The sequence below is a fragment of the Bactrocera neohumeralis genome, chromosome 5 (genome assembly GCF_024586455.1).
Source record: "Bactrocera neohumeralis isolate Rockhampton chromosome 5, APGP_CSIRO_Bneo_wtdbg2-racon-allhic-juicebox.fasta_v2, whole genome shotgun sequence".
Lineage (NCBI taxonomy): Eukaryota > Metazoa > Arthropoda > Insecta > Diptera > Tephritidae > Bactrocera > Bactrocera neohumeralis.
This window is the reverse complement of record NC_065922.1, coordinates 51,811,133-51,818,019: the sequence shown is the minus strand read 5'-3', so window position 1 is coordinate 51,818,019 and position 6,887 is coordinate 51,811,133. Positions and strand designations below refer to the sequence as shown.

Below are 6,887 nucleotides of genomic sequence, written 5' to 3'. Positions count from 1 at the left end.
TTTAAGCACAATTTTGAGAAAAACGCGTTTAAAGACGCAGCACATAGCCTAGCTAGCCTCGAACGCGCAAGTCCTCAACGCTCCAAAATTATTACTCGGATCACTTTAAAACTTAAGGACAATATTCTAGAGGGGTGTAGAATTTAATAAAACAGTAAAAAAATCGATTTTTTCCTATAAACATACATGAGCGGTCTAATATTGCCATGCCGAGCTATTCGTTTCAGGTCTACAATAATACAAATCTTTTTGGGTCATTATTTCTGTCAGTTTATATAAATAATTTTTTTTTTCACTTTTTAGTTTGAAATTGACTTTTTGATATCCAAAAATGATCTACCTTGGGCTACAAGCAGTATATGCTTTCTGCCATTTTGATACATATTTTCGTTTTAGGTGCAGCTAATATGACTTGCACTTCTTCCAATGATCGTTGTAGTTATTTATAAAATGCAATGTTTTATTATCTTTTATTTTATGCAAAAGAAGTAAGAAATGAGTTATGGATAAAATACTTACAAAAGTAGAAAATGAAAATTAAAGGACATCATGCAGATTTTTTCTTTCTTAATTCGTAAAAGTACTTTTAAACCAAATATTCATTTAATCAATACAAGTATTGTTTAGTATAGTGCTTTTTTAAATCACCTTATTATAATTATTACATTTTATATTCAATAAGTATTTTAAAATATTTTCAGACTACATACATATATACATTACATAAAAAATCGCATGCGAGTTCTTTCATTTGACACCTCAATCGTCAAATTGCTGCTAATTCACTAACAACAAACATTTCAAGGAGCAGCAAAAGCTACCGTAATGTAGTAGGCATGGAGAGAGTGCATTACTCCTTCGCTATGCTGCGATGTGACTCACAGACTCCACCGCATACAACAAACACAACAGCATCAACGCTGTCGTGGCGAACTCTACACACTCGCTACATATTTTTGTTCGGAGTCAGTCAATGGAATTTTTCAATCGCGATCGGTCATCGGTCAACTGCCACGTAAGTTCGTGTGTGCGGGAAAAATAGTAATAAACGCGTAAGAAATTTCTAGTAAAAGTGCTTTTTAAATTATTTTGTTTAATCTAAAAGCTTGAGTCAGAGTTGTGCAAATTAAATGAAAAATTAAAAGTAAAAGTGAAAAGTTGTAAGTGCTCTAGTAAAAGCAAAAAAAAAGTGTGTAAAGTGAAATAGTGTGCAAAGGTAATTTTGTTTTCTGTAATATGTTCATGTTTGTGTTTGTTAATGATGTTAATAGCGAAGTGAGTGGAAATCGCATATAGTATGTCATTCATAAAAAGTGCTGCAGTGAATTAGTGAATTAATTTCGTTTTAAATATATTTCGTCAGATGTTAAGTCAAGTGTTCGCTCGTTTACTGTTCGTCTATAGTCGTTTCCAACTAACAACGTCGTTCGAATAAACAAACAAATAATATCAGTCCAGGAGAGTAATAAATTGTTTGCTCAAAGACTTAGAGGTAAGTACAGGGTGTTTATATACAAATTACTTTTTACTTTTTAACTAAATTAAATATATTTTTTTTAGAGTTAATTATTTGCATATTTTCAATAGTGTAATTTTTAAATTGAGAATGAAATGAAAAAAAAAAATCGAAAAAATTTGAAAGTTTACTTAAAATAAATTTGAAATTTTTCTTAAGATAAATGGTTTGGAAAGTGTCCTTTTTTCTTCAGTGAAACAATTTATTTATGCTTTAAGGGGTTATATCCACTTGAAAGCAAAATAAATGTACTTTAATTATCCTCATAGCTTTTAACAAGAACTTTTCATTTTCCTCTATTATAATTTGTTAATTAGACTATCAACTTAAATCTTAACATTCCTTTTGTTTCACCATGGTTAGTTTGATTGTGGCTAGAATTTGAGTAGGTCCCACCTCAAGTAAGTAGAGCAAGAAAAGTTTTTATCCTTCTTGATTGATATTTTTGAGTTATATAATTCTTAATATTAAAATTTACTTTTTCGTGCTTTTCCATAAGATCTCTTGCTATTTTCTCTAAACTATTATGTCATGGGATAATTTAAGTATCATGTAATAATCTTGAATATTTACTCAAAGAAGAAGTGCTAAAATGATGCGCTTATTTTCCAATTTCTAACGTGTCTCCTGAAATTGCATACGATAAACTATTAAGTATACCATGTCGCCCTTAAACTGTATTGACCTTTAAAGAATTCTTTGTGCCTCCTTCTACGTACGAGGCAGACTGTGAGTGCATATATGTCACCTTAACCAATTGCCGCCATTTACCAACTTTGAAAGTCTGATTACTTAAAAGCTACCTATCAATATTCATACCGCTCCCTGGGGCACCAGACGCAGCCCATTTCAATTAAACGAAAGCTGGCAAAAATGATGAGCGAAATGGTGAAATACTTTGCAGCAAGCAGATGGAAAGCTTTTAGCAGCATTTAAGCGACCCGAATTCACGGCAGACGGCGACCGAACAGGTGAAGGGTGGGGGAAAGTATATGTGGAGATGAAAGTGCTGGCAATTGCCTTGCATGCCAGTCATTTTACGCACTTTTTGACTGCGTGTGTAAAGGTGTGAGTGTACGTGAAGCTGCTAGGCAATCGATTGCGTCACTTGAACTGTCATTGAAAGATGCAAAAGAACTTTTAACTTTTCAGGCAACTTGTTTGAGAAGTCACATAGGTATGTGTGTATATCCGCAGACATGTTAAGGCAATGCATTCGAAAGAGTTTATAGGCTTGTCTATATTATTTAAAAGTTAAAGGTATTCTTCTTAAATTTAATTCCGGGGGACTAAATTCAATAAATTCCTTTTTCTCCATTTTTGAACTTTAAAAATATACGCTTAAGTGACACATTTTCCATTAATTTGTTTGGTTTTTAGCCTTATTTGGTTACTTTTTTGCGTCAGGTGGTGGGGAAGGTCTCTTTTATATCCCAGAAATGTCGCTATGTCGATTCGTGTAAACAGATTAGCTGGAGAGGCATATTTCGTACGAATGCAAATTAGTGGGACCATGTTTTTTCTAGTGTTTATAGAACTTTAATAATTTTTAAAGGGCTGATGAACTTTAGTGGTTAGAAAGAAAGCACAATCTCCTTCTCTCATAGCCAATATTATAAATTTCTACAATTTTTTGTATTGTTGGGCATTTTACCATAGAAAGACTTACGCTTGAACAACGTTTACATATCGTAAGTTAGGAGATATGATCATTAAACTTATTAGAGACGGGCCACTTTTTCAAAATTTTTGGCTCACAGATGCCTCTCGCTACTGCGATTCCCAAATTAGAAAAAACTCGTATTTTTTTCTTGCTTAGGAACGCGGATACCACGTTTCGTCAAGATACATATCTCAATTTCAACTTGCATGTACGGACGGACAAATGGACAGTTACCCGGATTTCAACTCGTCTCGTCATACTGATCATTTATTTATATACATACATATGTATGTATATATATCTCGATTAGATTTAGGGAACAAAGCTATTATATCATGTAGCAAGATGCTGCAAGAGTATAAAAACAAATCAGTCACTCTATATTAGCATTGATGTTAACAAACTATTTGGAATTGCTGTTATGATCATGTAAGCAATGTAATTTGTTCGTTTTATGTTACTGCAAACCCGCCGAGTGATCCTCTGTAACTTCGTTACAGCATGCACAACAGTGTAGCAATGTTACATATTATATTTGCGCATACAACAAAGCAGTTGTTGTCTCGTCAACACGAAGCAGCGGAGCAGCACTGCAGAAAATTATAAGTGCAGCTGAATGACCGAATGTTAATACAATTTCATTCATGTTCATTAACATTCTCTGTTTGATAGTCGTGTGTCGGTAAGTGCGGGTCGGTACGTGATCGTGATTTTTTTGAAAAGGTAGTTAATGAATCATTTAATGTAGTTTTTGAGTATTATTTGAAAATTATTTGAATTTGTGTATGTGCAAAGTGATTAGTGTTTTTTAATTAATTGAAGTGAAAGTGTGGAAATGCAATTTAGCAAAGCAATGCACAATGTGTTGGTTTGGCAAACATGTATCAGCATGCTCGTGTGAAAAATATGCTTTTACTCGAAGATTCCGAACTGCGAGTTATGAACGCAGGAAATATGTATGTACACCCGCGGCCAAGCGTAACTTACCATTAAGAAATTTCTAGCGAACACGTGTTCTATCACTCATTGTAACGGTACTTGTTGCTGTAATGGAATTTTTCCGTTAAGTTTCAACGAAGTGATCTCTGACTTACACACATATAAAATATTAAAAAAAAAAAATAAGTTCTGTCAAAAAAGTAAAAGTAAACCAGAACTAAAAGAAATGTTAGAAAGTGTTTGGGAGGAGGAGTGTTTTGGAGAAACTTGTTGGGTCAATGCCTGCTCGTATCGAAGCTGTAATATCCGCTAGAGGTGGACCGACGCCATATTAGATTTCCCGTTATTCTTTTTGAATATGTTGTAATTCCATTTTCAATTGAAACAAAAAATGTTGTTAAGTTATTACAAGAATTAGTAATAATGAAATCAAAGACTTGTGTGCAAATAAAAAAAAGGTGTCTCAATCTAATTTTACAAATGGGCCAGATTAAAGTCAACAGTTAACCAAATATATTCGAGCCATCGATATATTCCCCGTATTCTATTAAATCCATAAAAAAGTTACCCAAAGAACGAAAAAAATTGAAAATAGTGAAAAAATATCAAGTGGTAAGTTACGCTTGGCCGCGGGTGTATGTATGCATATTATATATACTAAATATTTCATAAGTGCATACATATATAATGGTATATCTAAGTTTAGTGAGAAATTTATCAATATTGGTGATATTTATTTGCTTTTATTGTTCGATCGTAGCGTTTAATATATCCGACGTATATTTAATCGAAAAAAATTAAATATGTGTGTATGTGCGGGCAATAAAAAGAAAGTGTGAGCACATACATATGTACATCTGTATGTAGGTATGTATGTCCATTTGTATTACAACTGTTGATATATATGTATATGTAAATACAAATTTATGTTTGCATAATTGTATAAACAAATGCATATAATTGACAAGTAAGGAAGGTGCAACCGAACATTTTATACTCGTGCAACTTGCAAGAATCAGAATTACGGTAATTCTCTCAAACATATATTCTTATTTTATATGTAAATCTTACCACGCCCCTCTTTAATATTTATGACTCCACAGCAAAGAAGTTCTGCAGAAAATATATTTGTATGTACTTCCTTGTCAATACTTGGCCTTACATACACACGTTTTACTTGTCGGTCTTCTAGGAACGCTTCTCACTGCCGGAAATACGTAAACTTAAATTTCTAACTTCTTCACATTAACCTTAAATTGCTATACACACTGCAAATATGCGAATGAGTGGCAAGTGTTCGGCCTTTTCTGCCCAAACCTCAACGCTGGTTGCTTGCCAACTGACGCAGTTCCGTTGGGAGCTGTTAAAAGCGGATATTTCATTGCGCAAAGCGTTGTGGCGATAGCTTGATGCTGGTATACGCCAATAACGGTATATGTATAGTGCACATATTCTTTCATACTAACACTAGCTTTTCTCTATATATGATACGCAAGTACATATGTACATATATGTATGTATATCAACATGCTTATGTGGCAGCTTCATCAGAACAAGCCACCTTTGGTTTTGCTTTGTTCTTCTCTTACTTTTGTTTAAAAACTTAACTTTTAATTTAACTTATTATAACTTGAAAAGGGTATATTATGTTTGCTTCGAAGTGTGTAACACCCAATATCAGAGATCCTATTTTATTTTTTAGCCATTTTCTTATGTCCGTCCAGCTGTATATGTATACGCGAACTGATCTCTCAGTTTTTGAGGTATCGATCTAAAAATTTTCAGATGTTTTTTCGCTCCAAAACACTGTTTATTTGTCGAGACCTTTAATATCGGACCACTATAACATACAGCTGCCATACAAAGTAACCGATCAAACTCAAATAGTTGTATAGGAAACTGTTTTCTTTGAAAAGATATCTTAAGGAAACTGAACAGGAATTATTGTCTAAAACATCAGTACAATTTCCGAATAAATTGTTCTTATCGGACCACTACAGCAAATACATAGCTGTCATACAAACTGAACTATTCAATTCATGCCTTTGTATGGAAATCATTTTTATATAACGAGATATCTTCATGAAATTCGCCATGGATTATTATCAAAAGCAACAGTGTAATATTAAAAAAAAAAATTCTTTAGATCGGACTACTATAGCATATAGCTGCCATACAAAATTAACAATCAAAATCAAATTTTGTTTGGAAATTTTTTGGTATTTGTGAAAGGTATTTTCGCTGCGGTGCAACCATAGTTAATGCTTTTTCGTAATTTATTCTTTTTACTGTTTTTCTTTAACATTTCTATCTCTCCGCAACTTTCTACTGCTTTGTTGCCTCTCGCAATTCTTCAAATTTCAATTGATTTTTTCTATTCAATTTAATATAACCATGGCATGTATGCTTAAGGTCCACCACACACACACACGTTTGTTGTTGTTGTCATTTCATCTATTTATACCAACTTTGTGCACAGTCTTCGTATATTTTTTATGGCACGTAAAAGCCTGGGAAATTGATTTCGCAGTAATTTATAAATTCTCTTCGCTCTGTGAACTCGCCAATCTGTTCGTCATAGTGTGCTTTTAGGCGTATAATGTCATAAGTCGTAGCCGTCGTGTTCTTGTTCATGTCTTTGTCGTAAAATCTTACAAAGTGTCCTATTCCATGATGCTGACGTGTGTGTCTTGACCGTGTGTGTTCACTTTATTGCCGCAAGCCTTCCGTACAATGTTTTTGTGCTGCCCCCCGCGCCACTCCTCTCGT

At 33.5% G+C, this 6,887-nt stretch overlaps 1 long non-coding RNA gene across 1 annotated transcript in view; it reads left to right on the top strand.

Annotated features, from left to right (window-relative positions):
- Positions 1–724: 724 nt before the first annotated feature.
- LOC126759802 (uncharacterized) overlaps positions 725–6,887 on the top strand; it is a 94,720-nt gene continuing 88,557 nt past the window's right edge. Inside the window, exon 1 of the long non-coding RNA XR_007667081.1 lies at positions 725–1,492. This is a non-coding gene — a long non-coding RNA (uncharacterized LOC126759802). The remainder of the gene's footprint in view (positions 1,493–6,887) is intronic.